General features: G+C 40.5%; 1 pseudogene; it reads left to right on the top strand.

The window, feature by feature from the left end:
* The window catches only part of LOC143681444 (vesicle transport protein GOT1B pseudogene), a 31,621-nt pseudogene extending 13,800 nt beyond the window's left edge, over positions 1–17,821 (top strand).
* The last annotated feature ends 335 nt before the right edge of the window (positions 17,822–18,156 follow it).

Here is an 18,156-nt window from a genome sequence, read left to right as displayed (position 1 = left end):
AATTTGGGAAAAGAATGGAGACTACTAGTATAATGTATTATTATTTTGCTGATGATTGATGGGCAACTGAAGTGACACATCTTAGATAAGAAATGTATCCTTTAATTCCTCTGTCTTGTAGAATTAATGAATTTTGGTCCCTGTAGTGATTGATTCTGTGTATTTTGTTGTTCTTAATGCTTTCTTGGTCCAGATCTATGATTTGCTTTAAATGGCCTTCTACAGAGGATCAGAATTCAATAAATGCTCACTGAATTCCCTAATCAGTCCTGCTAAGGGATAAAGAATAGTGGTACTCAAACTTTAGCTTGCATCAGAATCACCTGGAGTGCTCCTTGAAACACATTCCTGAGCGGCTTCCCCAGAGCTGCAAATTGAGTAGGTCTGAGGTGGAGCTGAGACCATACTTTCTACAAGTTACCAGGTGCTGCTGCTGGTGGTGGCTGGGGTCACACTTTGAGAACCATTTTTTTTCTGGTTCACCTGTTTCCACCTCTCAGACACAGATTCTGCCTTTGGCTGTTGCTCTTTCGGTGCATACCTGTGACAGTGGAAGCCGTGGCTTCCCAAATCCCTCTTCAGAAAGTAGCCACTCGTTCTCCAGCCTCGGGCAGTATTGCTTACTGGCTCACAATTGTCAGCACTTACCTCGCCCAAGGTCATGCCCTCATCTCTGGGACAGCCCCTATATATCCATGTGGCTTTTGAGGATGTCAAGACCCAGCCCCATTGCTCAATTCAGGACAATTTTGAAGAGACTTCCCCTCTCCCTACACTAGTAGGTGTTTTCCCTCAGTGCACTCCCCTCCTCTCCCCCTCCCCCCCATAGACCTCCTGCTTGCTTATCTCCAGCTGTTTTCAGGGATTTAAGCTAAACCTCCCCTGAAGCCCTGCCCCACCCCGACTTCAACCCTAAGCCTACCTAGACTCCTTCGCCAGAAACTGGGAGGCTCAGAGACCCCATATGGGGGGCAACAGCGAATTCACACAGCTGGTCCTCTGAGTCAGCGGCTGAGCCTCAGAAAAAGGGAGCATTTGGTGCCTACCTGCGCTCTGGCGCTGCAGGAGGTGATTCTGCCACCCCAGTCACGGGAGTGAGCTGGATGTCCGGGTGAGTTGGTGACCAGTCTTGGAGCAGTCGCCGAGAGACTCAATAATTGTGTCTACTCTGAAGTATAAAACCCCGCGATGTTCCTGTTCACTCAACCACACCAGTGGTGCAGGAGGCCAGAGGAGGGGCCAGGGCCTGGGGAAGGAACAGGGCAGAACCCTGAGGGCTCCCACCCGGGTCACGGGTGCTGGGATCTCTGTGCAAATTTTCCCCAGAGGCCGGAGTGCCCACTCTGTACTCACTAGCCCCTCAAAGGCATCAGTCAAGCTTAAAGTCATGGGAGATAGACAAGAAACAAGCAATTCCAAGGAAGCACAGAAAGGGTGGTATAGGACGGTGGTTAAATAGGACGGTGGTTAACAGCCTGGGCCCTGGAGCCAGACACAATTCTGAGTCCTGCGTGACCTTGGGCAAGTCACTTAACCTCTCTGGGCCTCAGTGGCCTCGTTTGTAATATGGGAATGATAGTAGGGCCTCTCTCATAGAGTTAGTATAAGGTTTAAAGAAGTTAAGACCTGAAAAGTGTTTAAAATCATGCCTGGTACAGAGTCCTAATTGTTAGCTATCATCAGTGTAAGGGTGATAGAGGCAAGGGTGCTGAAATACTCATAAGAGGAGACCAGGGGAGGGTTCAGGGACCCCCAACATAAAATTAATGACCTCTGAGAGCTGCGGCTTGCCTGGATAATATAAGTAGATCCAAATAGAGGACCCCTAAGCTCTTAAAGTGTGCCAACTGTGAGCTGGAGGTGCCATCCAGTGGGCACCTACTAAGCATTCACTGAGTGCCAGACAAGAACTTCTGCCTAGGATTTAGGAAGAGACGGAGGACCCTGCTTCACTAGGATCAGCTCAGAATAGCCAGGGAATGCATGAGCAGACCCTCCTCCACACTGAAGCCCTCAGGACCTAACTGCTGCATCCTCCCTTTCCTTCCAACCCCTTCACTGCCACACCTCCCTCATTTCTGGGCCCACTTTCCTCTTCAACTTGCCACTGATAAGAGACTGTGATTAGGCATACAAATTTTTCTGCTCCCTTAGCCTGAGGAAATCAACCCCACAGCACACACAGGCTGGGAACTCTCAGATAGCCATGGGTCAATGCCTCCAGGAACATAGGCCTGTCCACAATGGATGCTCAGGTCAGGAAAGGACACTGGTGACACATGAAGAAGGGTAGAGCTCAGAACAAGACCCAGCAGCTCCCCGGACAGTGACTCAGGGGTCATCAAGTTAGGAGGGAACGAACCAGCTGGCAGTCCGTCTCCATGCAATGCAGACAGTCCCCTCCTCTCAGCCACCGATCAGAGGGTGGTCCTGGCCACATGGCTCACCCCTCTTGGCCTCAGCTGGAGAGGATAGTCTCCAGCTCAAGACATCCACATTCCTTAGTGATGACTGATTGTAGAGAATAGAGAAATAACTGATCATATTCAGGGGGTCCCCAACATCTACTTTGTGTTGCCTTACACCCTGCCACTCCTTGCCTTCTCCCCAAACTAAGGAATAAAAAGGGAAGGGTACAGAATTTTAAAACCCAAGACCTTGAAACAACCTGGATGCTAATTTCAATCCAAAACATTGGGTGTGAGCCCTGGACAGCAGCCCTCAGCAATTTCCAGCACAGCCATCAGGACTTCTAGGGCTGAAAATACCTTGAGCATCTGATAAAGCAGCTGCAAGTTAAATTTAGCCCTGGCAACCCTGGAGCTGCTCTGGGTACTAGAAGCAGCAAATTAGACTCACTAACGCACCCATCACAGGTGCCTGAGCCTCCAGCTACAACAGCCGGTGTGTTGATACACCAGGGAGAGAAGTAATGAGGAAAGAGATAGGATGGGGTGGGTTGGGTGAGGTGGAGTTTAAGGTCCAAAGGCCATTCTCATCTTGCAGTAGTTATGACCCATCAGCCTGGTGCTGCCATTGGTAGATACCAGGCAGGTAGCAGAGATGAGGGAAACATAAAGTTGTAAAGAAAACAGAATGTGGTGGGGACTATGATAAACTATAGAGCAAAAATCCCATCTAAAACCACTGAAATTTAGATTTTTAAACACCACCGTGTAAACCAAATAAAATCCTGGATTTGGTCCGTAGGCTTTCAGTGTGGCAATGCCATGGTGGCTGTTTCACCATCAGCCGTTCATTCTTTGCTTCTTCAATCTCTTGTTAAAATGCAAACAGACCATGGACTTGAATCTTTAATTCAGTTATTCTTATTGGCGTTTTTGGCTTTAAAAATTTGGAAAATAAATAACTAATATGCATAAACACCTGATAACATAACATTTTAAATAATTAGCAACAATTCTATGTCACCTGTATAAAGGAACAGGTGTCGAATGGAAGGAACACTCTTGACTTGGACTCAAACAGGTTTGGGTCTAACTCCTGATTCTACCAACCCACTAGGAAATTAATTAACTTCCCTAAGCTGCAATTTTCTCTTTGGTAGAATGGAAGTAATGTGTCTACCTTGGATGGCTACAAAAATTAAATGAAATAACTTAGGACACTGCTTAACATAAGCTAATTCGTGGTCAATAAATGTTGGATGAACTTCAATAAGCTGAGAGCCAATTTCTGTGGAACAGAAGCTAGGCAGGTGGTAGAAGGGGGGAAGGTGGGTCCTTCCCTGCTCAGCAGCCCCGGGAGCCTGGGCAGGAGTTTGGGTCAAGGGCTCATCAGTCAGAGCTTCTAAGCCACATGGTGCCACATTGCCCTCCTGTGTTCATTTGCCACAGTGCAGCCACACTGCACACACGTTTCTGTCCTGCCATTTGAAATGGAAAGTCAGGCTTGTGGACCTACTTGGCCATTGCTTCTGCTCTGTATGAATTCTCATGCTGTCTTGTGTTGAGCCAGGTGGTTTTTGAAGGCAATCTGGGATTGCAACAACCAGGCTTATCCAGTCGCCCAAAGCCAAATTAATACAGCAAACTACCCCAGCTGGTGGGCATTTATCCCGCTCCCTTGGTCTAGCACTAGTTCACAGATTGCCAGCCTTGATTGTGTACTGGAATAACCTGGGGAGATTTTTAGATACGTCTCCACTTGCACACTGCACTCCTCTCCAGACCTAAAGAACCTACCGAGTCTCTGAGGGTGGGGCTGGAGAAACCATATAAAAAGAAAAACATCCCCAAATCAGGGTTTTAAACCCTCCGTGGGCTGCCCCCCACCACCACCACCACCATCTCTAGACTCTCTCTTAGTTTTATAAGCAACACAAGCAGGAAAAAGGCAATGTTTTCCGCACTGAAAATTATTGTCCTCAGGGGAGCTGGAGAGGTAAGGGGTGAGGAGCAGGTAAGAGGAGGTAGAGATCAAGAATCAAGAGTGACAGAGAGAGATGAAGAAAGGGGAGAAAGAGGTAGGAAGGGAGGCAGGTTCTTATGGCTATGATGACATTTGGTATGGCAAGAGATAACCTAAACCAAATTAATGGACAAATATTAGATTAAGAAAAAATAATTTGCATGTAGTCATAGGGTTAATATCTGCCACATGCGAAAATGTCTTACATATTGACAAGGAGACAACATAATAAAGAAATCAGTCAACTATATGAAGAGAAATCCAAGTGACCAACACAATGTAAAGTGTCAAGTTCACTAGTAGTCCGGGAAATATGGATTATTATTATTTTATACCTGTTCAGTTGGCAAAAAATTAGAAGGCCACTTATTGCTGGATGGGTGGGGGGAGATTTCTTATACCTTGAGGGTATAAATGTAAATTGTCACAAATTTGGGAAAAGCTACCTGACACTACCTAGCAAAATTTACCACTTAACCATTCAGTCTACCTGTTCCAGTCTTGGAACTCAGTGCCCTAGAAATAAAAGCACAGGTTGTAGTGATACATGTACAAAGAAGTGAATTGTAGCATTGTTCAAGACAACAGAAACAGAGGTAACAAAAAGTCCATTAATAGGGTACTTGTTGAACAAATTATACATCTGGCCTATTGAATATAACTTTATACAGCAGTAAGGAAAAATGTATAACTGCCATACCCAATTGAAATTTAAGGGATGAGATAATGTATAAAATTTGATCATTGTAATAATAATGCAAAAATGTTCAAAATATTATTCCATTTTAAAAAGAATAATGCCAGAAACCTCTGTGTAGTGTGTTTGCACATATGTATATATGTGTGCATGTGTATACAGTTAACATTTAGCCAGAATTCACCAGTAATGCCACATTTTCTGTTTCAGTCAGCGTTAGTTCTGATACTTGGTACTGTGCCATACTGGTTGCTAAATACTTTGAATGTCACTCCTGCATGTATGTGTTCACATTATTGCATATGAGTATATAAGTATGTGAGAAAATATAAATGGGTACATACTAGGTTGTTAATATGGATTACGTTCTTTGGAAAGGAAAGAAGTCTTCTGTGAGTAGAGGGCAAGAAAAAATGGGAGGGAGTAGCCAACTAATAAGGGAAACCCAAGACAGCACTAAAAAAATAATAATCATAAATATGCATTATGTAAAATTAGATATGTTTATATGAATAAGAAAGAATTTTTAAACTACAGTACTTATAGAGCCTGTATTAGTTGGCTATTATTGTAATAATGCTATGTGATAAACTAAACCTAGGTCCTCAGTGATATACCAGAAAAGCATTTATTTCTCACTTATAGTTCTGTAGACAGGCTGCTGGTTAGGTCCAGGTCAGCTTCATGTGTCTCATATTTGAAACAAGAGCTACCTGGAAGCATGCTTTTCTCATGGTGAGTGGTAGAGGCACAAGAGGTCAAGCTAAACCATCACATTAAAATATCTACTCAGATCTCACTCACATTCTATTGTCCAAAACAAATCATATGGCCAACCCAACATCAATGGGGTAAGAAAATATTCTTTTCCTTTGCAGGTAGTGGGGAGAAGGAAAATGGAGGAAATATGAACACTCGTTAAACAAAAATAAAATTTCCAGAACTCTGTGGAAAACTAGGTTCTTGAAGGTAATCTCACTATGAAGAACCCTTGGGTGATAAGGGGAAGATAGAAGTGATGACAATTTATGGGTGTTTTATCCAAATGGCCTAATCAGTTGGTGAGTACAAATAGTGCTTTCCTGATACACGGTAGAAATGGAAGAGAGACTCACGTTGTTGGGAGAAAAAGTGCAAATTGGTGCAACATTTCTGGAAGATTATTTAACACTATCTAAATAGAAAATGTACAGACTTTGCAATCTACAAAGTTTCTCCCCTAGAAAGGTATTAGTCCATGGATATACTAAGTAAATTATATCAAGAAGATTGATGTTCATTGTAGTAGTGTTTGTAACAGGACATAAAAACGTGAAATGAAGTAAATATCAGAAGAACATGGTTAAATAAATTATGGTATACCCATAAAATGGAACATTTCTGCAACTGTTCAAAAAAGGACACAAACACTCTATATATGCACATACATAGAAATATCTGCAAGATATGTTATTACATTTTTTAAAAAATCAAGATTCAGAAAAATGAACAAAGAATACAAACAGGGAAGACTTAGAAAAGAAAACCAAAATTATCAATAAATATGAAAACATGCTCAACTTCACTAGTAATAGGGATTTCAATTTAACACAATAAGATGCCATTTTGCCCTCAGAAAATTGATAAAAACTACTTTTAATAATACCAAATGTTGGCAGAAATGGGGAGCAGGAGAAACTTTTGTATACCAGGAATAACATCATTCACAAGTAGTAAAGAAACCAGGCCCTCTAGACTTCTCACAAACCAAGAAACAGCTGAAGATACAAACTTGAAAAGACCTTTCATATTCTTTGTTGATAAAGTTATAATAATGTAGGTCAGATATAAGCTATAAATTTTAACAAAATGGTTGAAAAAAGCTTATGGCATCAAGATGAAAAATATGAAGCTGTGTAGGCTGAAGATTAGAAAAACCAGGGTCATCTAAGCATAGTTGGAAATAAAAAAAAAAACAGATTGTTTAAGTGGTCAAAAGAGGACTCTACTGGTATGTCCCAGGTCTCTAGACTGGGTTCTTTCAATGTCTTGAGTGACAAAATGACAGCCCCCTCATCAAATGGTCAAATTCTTGATCTAACATAGTGCATATCCAATTAATACATTGGACACAGGAAAAGATTAAAAAATACCAGACAGATAAAATGAATGTGTCCACAAGCAACAAAACAGAATACAATAGGCATCAGTGTGAAGCCCAGCGCTTTAAGTACAAAAATCAAATGGTTCAAGTACAAAATGGAAGAGAACTGGTTTGTCAGCAATTTATGTAAAAAAGAACTGTCATGGTTTGTTGAGTATAAGATCAATTCGAGTCAACAGTATGATGTGACTACCAAAAAAAGGCCTAATGAAAATTTGGCCTTTTCTGAACTGTGGATTTCAGAAGAAGGTGAACTAATTAGATCACTATCTAAGATGTTCAGATTGGTTTCTACATTGAGAGGGACATTAAAGCATAATTTCTATTGACAATTTATGAAGCATATACTATGCTAGTATATATATTAATGATTTATGTAAATAATTTTTACAGTTTTATGTCATTTAATATTATAAAATTATATTATAAAAGCCCATTATACAAAATGAAAATGAGGCTCAGAGAAACCAAGGCAACCCACCTTGTAAATGGTCAAGCCAGGACTCAACCCCAGGTCTCTAAATACAAAGCCCTGGCCCTTGTCTGTGACATTCTAGCACTCCTGATTGGAGGGTGGTCAGTGAAGGGCTCCACTAAGGAGGAATGTTCCAACAGTGACACCAATTTGGAACAGAACTCCTGCAGTACATACTCTTGATACATGGTGCATGCTTGTATGGTATAAATAAAAATAAAAACCATGAACACTTCAATGTTATAATAAACAAAGATTCTTTATCAGAGCATCTCATGGAGTCACCTACCACTCCCTCATTTAAGTAGTCTGTAGACCACCACATAGATTTTAGTCATGTTTCATCAATGGTGAGGAATAAGCAGGTGGAACTAAGAGAGTCTAAGCCAGAACTCAGGGAGGGACTCAAAAATGGGGAAGCTAGATAGACTGACCTTGAACTCTCCAGCTATAATTACTCATGCATTTCCAAACCATCAGAAGAAGTAGCACAAGGAAAAATTATTGCTAAATGTTCCTGAAGGAAGTGACCCAAATCCATTTCACAAGACTCCATCCCTGGAATTTTTCTTTATCTATTGCAAAGGAGAAGGTCACTCTTTCCCTGGAGGAATGAGGCTCTGAGCCTTCAGTGACCAGCCACCATTTTCCTCCCTTATGAGGAGACTCTGCCTAGCCTTGGAGGCCGCCCAAAGGAAAGCATTGCTGGGAACTGGAGAGAGAATTCAAGGGTGGATGACATCTGCATTTGTAGTCTACTGTTAAGTAAAAAAATTACCCCCAAAATTTAGCAGCTTAAAGCAATGCACATTTATTATCTCATAATCTCTATGCATCAGGAACTCAGGGGCCATTTAGCTGGGTTGCCCTGACTCAGAGTCTCTCAGCTTGCTGCAGTTAAGATATCGACCAGGAGTAAAGTCAGTTCAAGGCTCCAGTGGGAGAAGAACTGCAGTCTTGTAGCTGTTGGCTGGTCTCAGAGGACCCACTTCCACATGGCTGTTGGCCAGAGACATCAGATCTTTGCCACCTGGCCTCTCCATCAGGCTACTTAGAACATGGCAGCTTGGTTCCCCAAGAGCAAGGGCTCTATGGGGGAAAAACAAATGGCAAGCCAGATAGAAAGTCTTTTTACGACCTAACCTCAGATGTGACCTTTCATCATTTTTGCCCTATTTTTCTGATCCATACTCAAGGGAAGGGGATTATACCACGCATGAACACCTGGAGGAGGGATTTGTTGGGAGCCACTAGAGGTGGTCTACCACAACTTTATTTGCATACTGGGAGCCAGCTGTGGAAGGTTACTGGAAGCCAGTGTTTTCACTTATCAGAGGCAATGAATTCTCTCTCTGCTGAAATCAGTTCAAGTTGAGGTTCTGTCAGGACATGTGTAACATTAATATACACACTGAAGGCAAATACCATCATCAATAAAACCTGAGTGATGAGGGTAACTTCATCAAAACAAGCTTTCATTGGCCAGGAGTGACCTGGAGTGAACATTAAGCCAAGCAGAATTCTTAAATGTCCTATATTATTCTTGGTGATATTTTTGGATTTATTCTGCCTGGTTATAAAAACCCAACATTCTGAGATTCTTCTCGCCTAATTTAACATGCCTGTGTCAGTGTGAGAGTCTGCCAAACTCAGAATCTTACTGCCAAAAATGACAGTGAATAGAATTAGACCATCAGGAGTGTAATTAGTTTGATATGCTATTAACACTCCAAGTATGAGCATAGAAGGAACAGTTGGGAAAAAATGGAAAGTTAAAATAACTTTCCTCAGTTAAAGGCAAACAATAAAATAAAATTGCTACCAAAACTTTTGTTTTGTTTGGAATACCAGTTAAATGACAATAATATCTATGTACAAATGATGCAAAGATTTGGCAATCGCTTGTTTAATTTTAGCAGAAAGACAACCTACTATGTTTCTCTGGCTAATAAACTATAATTTGAATGGTAAGGAGGTTTGAGAATTTTCCCTTCTACACCCATCTCATTTTTTAAATATTTTACTGAGATATCTTCACACACATACAGCCCATCCAAAGTACACAATCAGTGGCTCACAATATCATCATATAGTTGTGTATTCATCACCATGATCATTTTTAGAGTATTTACATCACTTCAGAAAAAGAAATTAAAAGTGTGCCAGTTTGAAAGGATGTATGTACCCTAGAAAAGCCATGTTTAATCCTAATCCCATTTTGTAAAGGCGGCTATTTCTTCTAATCCTTATTCAATACTGTATGTTTGAAACTTTAATTAGATTATCTCCCTAGAGATGTGACTCAATCAAGAGTGGTTGTTAAACTGGATTAGGTGGAGACGTGTCTCCACCCATTCTAGGTGGGTCTTGATTAGTATACTGGAATCCTATAAAAGAGGCAACATTTTGGAGAAGGAAGGAGATTTCAGAGAGAGCAGAGAAGAACGACATAGCCACGAGAAGCAAAGAGTCCACCAGCCAGCAACCTTTGGAGATGAAGAAGGAAAATGCCTTCTGGGGAGCTTCATGAAACAGGAAGCCAGGAGACAAAGCTAGCAGATGATGCCATGTTTGCCATGTGCCCTTCTAGCCGAGAGAAACCCTGACTGTGTTCGCCATGTGCCTTCTCATTTGAGAGAGAAACCCAAGCTTCATGGGCCTTCTTGAACCAAAGTCTTTCCCTGGATGCCTTTGATTGGACATTTTAACAGACTTGTTTTAATTGGGACATTTTTGTAGCCTTAGAACTGTAAACTAGCAACTTATTAAATCTCTCTTTTAAAAAGCCATTCTGTTCCTGGTATATTGCATTCTGGCAGCTAGCAAACTAGAAAAGAAAAAACTCATACATCCCATACCCCTTATCCCTCCCTGTCATTGATCACTAGTATTTCAATCTACCCAATTTTTTTCCTCTTCCCCCCCACCACTATTTACTTATTTATTGTCCTTACTTTTCACTCATCTGTCCATGCTCTGGATAAAGAGAGCATCAGACACAAGGTTTTACCATCACAAGGTCACATTGCAAAAACTATATAGTTACACAATCCTCTTCAAGAATCAGGCTACTGGAACACAGTTCAACAGTTTCAGGTACTTCCCTCCAGCCACTCCAATGCATCATAAACTAAAAAGGAATATCTATATCATATGTAAGAATAACCTCCAGGATAACCTCTCAACTCTGTTTGAAATCTCTCAACAACTGAAACTTTATTTTGTCTCATTTCTCTTTCCCCTTTTGGTCAAGGAGGCTTTCTCAATCCCACATGCTGGATCCTGGCTCATCCCAGTAGTACTGTCCCATGTTGCCAGGAAAATTTATACTCCTAGGTGTCATGTCCCATGTAAGTGGAGGGCAGTGAGTTCACCTGCTGAGTTGGCTTAGAGAGAGAGGCCGTATCTGAGCAACAAAAGAGGTTCTCTGGGGGTGACTCTTAGGCATAATTATCAGTAGGCTTAGCTTCTCCTTTGCATGAATAAGTTTCATAGGGGCAACCCCAAGATCAAAGGCTCAGCCTATTGAATTGGTTGTCCCCACTGCTTGCAAGAATATCAGGAATTCCCCAAATGGGGAAGTTTAATATGTCTTCCTTTCTCCCCAGCCCTCCAAGGGGATTTTGCAAATAGCTTTTTTATTCTCTGCCCAAATTACTCTGGGGTATATCAGGGCATCACACAAACCTGTACAAACAACAAGATCTCCCTCCTTATATAACGGTCCATTCTACATCCATCTTTAAATGCATTCTATTTAGCACTCAAGTAGGGTAGACTGTTTGAGTCCTCTAAACATTTGACCAAGAGGAAAAAAGCTAGATGAATTGATTTAGTTCATAAAGTATATAACCTATGCATTTACTGGCTAAAATATAACACTTTAAAGAGAAATTTCAATAATTATGTTTTTGTTTTTTAAACATTTTTTATTGTGAAATATAGCATATATACAATAAAGCAATAAGTTGCAAATACATTTTAACAAGTCGTTATAGAACAGATTTGAAAGTTTCATATGGGTTACAGTTCCACAATTTCAGGTTTTTTCTTCTAGCTGCTCCAAGACACTGGAGACTAAAAGAAATATCAATATAATGATTTAGCAGTCATACTCATTTGTTAAATCCTAACTTCTTTGTTATAACTCCTCCTTCTCTTTGATCCTTCTCCCAGTCTTTAGGGATATTTGGGTTGTGCCCATTCTAACTTTTTTATGTTGGAAAGGACGTCAGTTATATGGGATAGGGAGATGGAACTGCTTGATGTTCTTGGAGAGGCTGGCCTCTCTGGGTTTCAGGATTGATCCGGCCTGGGAACAATCTGAAGGTTTTAGGTTTCTGAAAAGTAAACGTTAGTGAATAAAAATTTTGTAGAATCTCAGATAGAGCCCTGGATGTTCTTTAGTGTTAACAGGAATGGTTTTGCTTGGGTTCCAATCAAAGGCATCCAGGGAAAGATACCTTGGTTCAAGAAGGCCGATGAAGTTCAGGGTTTCTCTCTCAAGTGAGAAGGCACATGGCGAACGTAGTTGGAGCTTCTCTCTCAGCTGGAAGGGCACATGGTGAACACAGCATCATCTGCTAGCTTTCTCTCCTGGCTTCCGGTTTCGTGAAGCTCCCTGGGAGGTGTTTTCCTTCTTCATCTCCAAAGGTCGCTGGTTGGTAGACTCTCTGCTTCGTGGTGCTGCAGCATTCTCTGCTCTCTCTGAATCTCTCATTCTCCAAAATATTTCCTCTTTTTATAGGACTCCAATAAACCAATCAAGACCCACCCAAATGGGTGGAGACATGTCATCCATTAATCCAGTTTAACAACCACTCTTGACTAAATCACATCATCCAGGGAGATGATCTCATTACAGTTTCAAATATACAGTATTGAATAGAGATTATTCTACCTTTATGAAATGGGATTTATATTAAAACATGGCTTTTCTTAGGGGGCATACTTCCTTTCAAACCAGCACAGCCACTAATACCTTATTTTGTTACATTTCTTTTCCCCCTTTGGTCAGGAAGGCATCGTTGATCCTATGGTGCCAGGGCCAGGCTCATCTGTGGGAGTCATGTTCCACGTCGCCAGGGAGAATTTTACCTCTGGGTATCGTGTCCCATGTAAGGGGAAGGGTAATGGTTTTCCTGGCAGAGTTGGACTTAGAATGAGAGAGAGACCATATCTGAGCAACAAAAGAGGTTTTCTGGAAATAACTCTTAGGCATAATGATAGGTAGGCTTAATTTCTCCACTACATAAATAAGCTTCACAAGAGTAAGCCTCATGATCAAGAACTTGGCCTATTGACTCGGAAGTCCCTAATGTTTGAAACATTTGATGATAAAGTTTAATAGTTCCATATTTTTTTCTCCAGTCCCTCAAGGGATTTTGCCAATACTTTTTAATTATCTGCCCAACATGCTTTGAAATGTATCCAGGTATTACATTAGACTATATTGAATTACAAACCCTTGTTCCCATTCTGGACTCCATGTGTTTGGGTTGTTTAAATGAGCTATCCAGAAAGTTTGAGTTAGATTATGTACTACAGAAAATTTAGGTTTTGGACAAAATAAACCTCTCTTCCTTTGGTCTCATACAGTAGGTGAAGATCTAAAATACAATGTCATCCTCACCCTGTGTTCTGATTCACCTTAGTCCTGAGCAGACGGGCTTTGTTTTTATCTCTAATTGAAGACTCATCTCTTTTTCAGTTTCTTCAATAGCTGCTGTACGTAGCAATGCTGACTTTCAGCGCTGCACAACTCCAATCTTAATTGGAGTTCAGAGATTCAGAACTCTGAATCTTAAGCATTACACAGGCAGCCACAGTTCCAGGGAGATACCATCTTAAAATCTAGAAATAACATTTACAGCTCCAGATTAAATGTGACTGCTATAAGAGTTTACAATCTGGGCCCCAACTTTCTTATAGGTATTTTCTAAAAGAGACCATACAAAACAGTTGTTCTTTTGTTCCTGACTTATTTTGCACTATATAATATCCCCAAGGTTCATTCACCTCATTGCATGCTCACTTCATTCCTTTCTATAGCCATACAATATTCGATTGCATACATACACCACAGTTTGCCATCTACTTCTCAGTCAATGTATCCTTGAGCCACCTCCATCCGTTGTGCAGCATGGATAATGTCCAAAGTCAAAAATCCATGTCTCACATTGTCCTCACTTAGTTGTACAATCATCAGCACTCTCAGTTGTAGACAATTTTCATTGCTCTAAAAAGAAAAATAACTGACAAACACAACCTCACCAAACAGAAAATCCAAACCTCCCCTTAACTCTTGTCCTTCCCCCCACACACACACACACACAATTATTTACCCCTGGTATTGCTGTGGTATTGTTGATGTCTTCTGTTAAATACAGACTGTTCTAGTTTGCTAGCTGCCAGAATGCAACACACCAGAGATGGATTGGCTTTTAATAAAAGGGGATTTATTTTGTTAGTTCTTCAGAGGAAAGGCAACTAACTTTCCACTGAGGTTCTTTCTTACCTGCAAGGCACAGGTTTGTCTCTGCTGGCCTTCTCTCCAGGCCCCTGAGTTCCAACAACTTTCCCTGGGGTGACTTCTTTCTGCATCTCCAAAGGCCTGGGCTGAGCTGCAAGTGCCGAGATGAGGAATGCCCAGCTGCTTAGGCTGTGCTACTTTGCGCTCTCTCATTTAAGCACCAGCCAATTAAGTCAAACGTCACTCATTGCAGCAGACACGCCTCCTAGCTGACTGCAGATGTAACTGGCAACAGATGAGGTTCACATACCGTTGGCTTATGTCTGCAGCAACAAGACTAGGTATGCCCACCTGGCCAAGTTGACAACTGAATCTAACACACAGACCATAACATGCAATAGTAGTTTTCCCCATACCCCTCTATTATTGACTCTTAATTCATACCTTTGAAGTAGTTCACACAAGAACTTTTTTATATTTGTAGTGTTAATCAGTGGGATACATGGCTCTATACAACCCCTATCAATCATGTTCACCTTTAATAGGGAAATATTATGTACAAAGCCATTACATTTAAGTTTGACCTCATTAGTTAAGTGTTCACCCTTCTCCTGCTTCTGTGTATCTCTAGGTACCTATATTCTTCATTATAAGCCTCTGAGTTTACCTTTACTGAGGTCGTAAGAGCAAAATCATGCAGCATCTATCCTTTTGTGTCTGCCTTATTTCACTCAGCGTATGTTCTCAAGGTTCATCCATGTTGTCATATGCTTCCAGACTTCATTTCATCTTAACTGATGCATAATGTTCCATTCTATGCATATACCACGTTTTGTTAATCCACTCGCCTGTTGATGGGCAATTGGATTGTTTCTATCTTTTGGTAATTGTGAATAAAGCTGCTGTGAACATAGGTGTGCAAATGTCTGTTTGTATCACTGTTTTCAGCACTTCCAGGTATATGCTGAGTAGTGCTATTGTCGGGTTATAGGGCAACTCTATACTTAGTTTCCTAAGGAACCACCAAACTGTCTTCCATAGCGACTGCACCATTATACATTCCCACTAGCAATGCATAAGTATTCCAGTTTCTCCATATCCTCTCCAACATTTGTAGTTTCCTGTCTGTTTAATAGCAGGCACCTTTATAGGTATGAGGTGATGTCTCATTGTAGTCCTGATTTGTATTTCCCTTATAGCTAATGTAAATGAGCATCTCTTCATGTGCTTTTTAGCCATCTGTATTTGCTCTTCGGAACAATGTCTATTAATGTCTTTAGCCCATTTTATAATTGGGTTGTTTGTTCTTTTGTTGTTAAGTTGTATGATTTATGTATACAGGAAATCAAACCTTTATCTCGATACATGATTTTCAAATATTTTCTCCCCTTGAGTTGGCTGCCTCTTCACCTTTTTGACAAGGCTTTTTTTTTTTTTTGTATGCTATATGGTGGGGGTCACATTTCATTCTTTTTCCATATGATTATCCCCTTATTGCAGCACTATTTGTTGAAATTTTGTTTGGTTGGTTTTTCTGTTTGTTTGTTTGTTTGGGAAGTGCATGGACCAGGAATCAAAACTGGGTCTCCCGCATGGCAGGCGAAATTTTACCAGTGAAGTACCCTTGCATCCGCGAAACAGTCTTTTGGGGCACAAAAGCATTTGATTTTGAAGAACTCCCATTTATCAATTTTTTTCTTTTGTTGCTTGTGCTTTAGGTGTAAAGTTTAGGAAGCTACTCCTATTATTAGGTCTTAAAGATGTTTCCCTATATTTTCTTCTAGAAGTTTTATGGTACTATCTCTTATTTTTAGGTCTTTGATCCACTTGGAGTTAATGTTTGTACAGAGTATAAGGTAAGGGTCCTCTTTCATTCTTTCAGCTATTGATATCTAATTCTCCCATAATTTAGAAATTATGTTTTTAGCAGAACATTTCCACCATCCTCTAAATCTCTGGTTGTTAGGCTTGAGAGCACATCTGAAAACCTAGGGGGACTTGTTAAAACACAGGTAGCTGGGCCCTACCCCTAGTGCTTCTGATTCAGTGGGTCTGGGATGGGGACTGGAAATCTGTACTTCTAACAAGTCCCGGAGTGACACTGATGCTGTCGGTTAGGGACCACACTTAGAGAGCCAGCCCAAAAGGCTAAATTAACTCATCACTCCCACAGCTACTCTCAGACCCTTCCTCATTGTTTCAGTTTGTTAAAGCTGCCAGAATGCAATGTACCAGAAATGGATTGGTTTTTGCAAAAGAGGTTTATTAAGTTACAAGTTGATTGTTCTAAGGCCATAGAAATGTCCAAATTAAGGCATCAACAAGAGGATATCCTCATTTAAGAGTGGCTGATCACGTCCGGGATTTCTGTCAGCTGGGAAGGCACGTGGCTGGCATCTTCTGGTCCCTTGCTCTCGGATTGTATTTCTTTCAGCTTCTGACTTCAGTGACTTTCTATGTCGGCTCTCCCAGCATCTCCAAATGTCTGCATCTAGGCATCTGCGATCTGTGTCAGCTCTTTTAAGGACTCCAGTGAACTAATTAAGCCCGACATTGAATGGGTGTAGCACGTCTCCATGGAAATAATCTTATTCAAAAGGTCCCACCCACAACTGGGTGGGTCCCATTTCCACACAAAGAACCTCATCAAAAGATCCCATTCACACTAAGTCTGTACCCACAGGATTGGATTAAAAGAGCATGGCTTTGCTGGGATACATGACAGTTTCAAACCAGCACAAGTATCATTCAGGGACAATGATTTCTTAGAGTAAATCATTTTCCTCTTCATTCAAACATTTGTGTTTAGACAAAACTTGTGTATGGAATCAGACTTCAAGGGAAAAATAGGTCCAAAACAGATGAAATGGTGTCTTGAGTTGCTGTCACCATTTCTGCTACCACAGTTGTCTTCATTGCTGCAGCCACAATCTCCTTAATGGTCACCCAGAAAATTGGAATAGGGTTAACAGGACTTGGAGTGTTTTTCCTGTTCTTTGGAATGATTCCCTTTTTTGACAAAGCACTAGTGGCTACTGGAAATGTTTTATTTGTGGCTGGCTTGGCCATTGTAATTGATTTAGAAAGAGCATTCAGGTTCTTCTTCCAAAAACATAAAATAAAAGCTAAAAGATTTTTCCTGGGTGGTGTATCTGTAGTTCTAATTGGTTGGTCTTTGATAGGCATCATCTTTGAAATTTATGGATTCTTTCTCTTGTTCAGGGGCTTCTTTCCTGCAGTTGTTGGCTTTATTTAAAAAGTGCCAGTCCTTGGATCTCTCTTGAAATTTACCTGGAATTAGATCATTTGTAGATAAAGTTGGAGAATGCAACAATATGGTACAACATGTGAACTGAAGACTGATTTAAAATATCATATTATTTATAAAATCCTTTGAAGAATATTCAGAACAAAATTAAATTACACGAAATAGCTTGTAATGCTCATTACAGAAGTTTAAAGCATATAGCCTACAACATATCAACAGCAGTTAGCAAAGCAGCAATGAAAACAAACTTCTAATCAAGTGATCTAAGACATCAGCAAGCAAATTGAAGAAAGTGAAATCTGTTACCTTTATTGAAACTCTTGAAGGCTATTTTTATTGTTTTTTCTACATGTGTGAAATACAGCCATTCTTAGAGAACTATGGTGCCTGTCCCTTTTCTTTTTACTTCGAAAGTGCAGGAGCGTTCATATGTAAAAGTTGCTTTTTAGAAATGCCCACTGTAATGGCAAAAATACTTCCAGTTGCACTATCTCCAAAAGTGATGCATGAGATAAATGAGATTATGTCATTTTAATGTATTAAAACCAAGGAAAACCCAGTTTTTGATGTATGAATTACTATTTTTATAAACGTGGTTACAATAAAATTTTGTTGTTCTTCTAAAAAAACAGGTGAAATGCTCTATTTTATTAGTTGCACAACAAAGAAA

Source organism: Tamandua tetradactyla, chromosome 1 (genome assembly GCF_023851605.1).
Source record: "Tamandua tetradactyla isolate mTamTet1 chromosome 1, mTamTet1.pri, whole genome shotgun sequence".
Taxonomy (NCBI): domain Eukaryota; kingdom Metazoa; phylum Chordata; class Mammalia; order Pilosa; family Myrmecophagidae; genus Tamandua; species Tamandua tetradactyla.
This window is presented reverse-complemented; position numbering and strand designations above follow the sequence as displayed.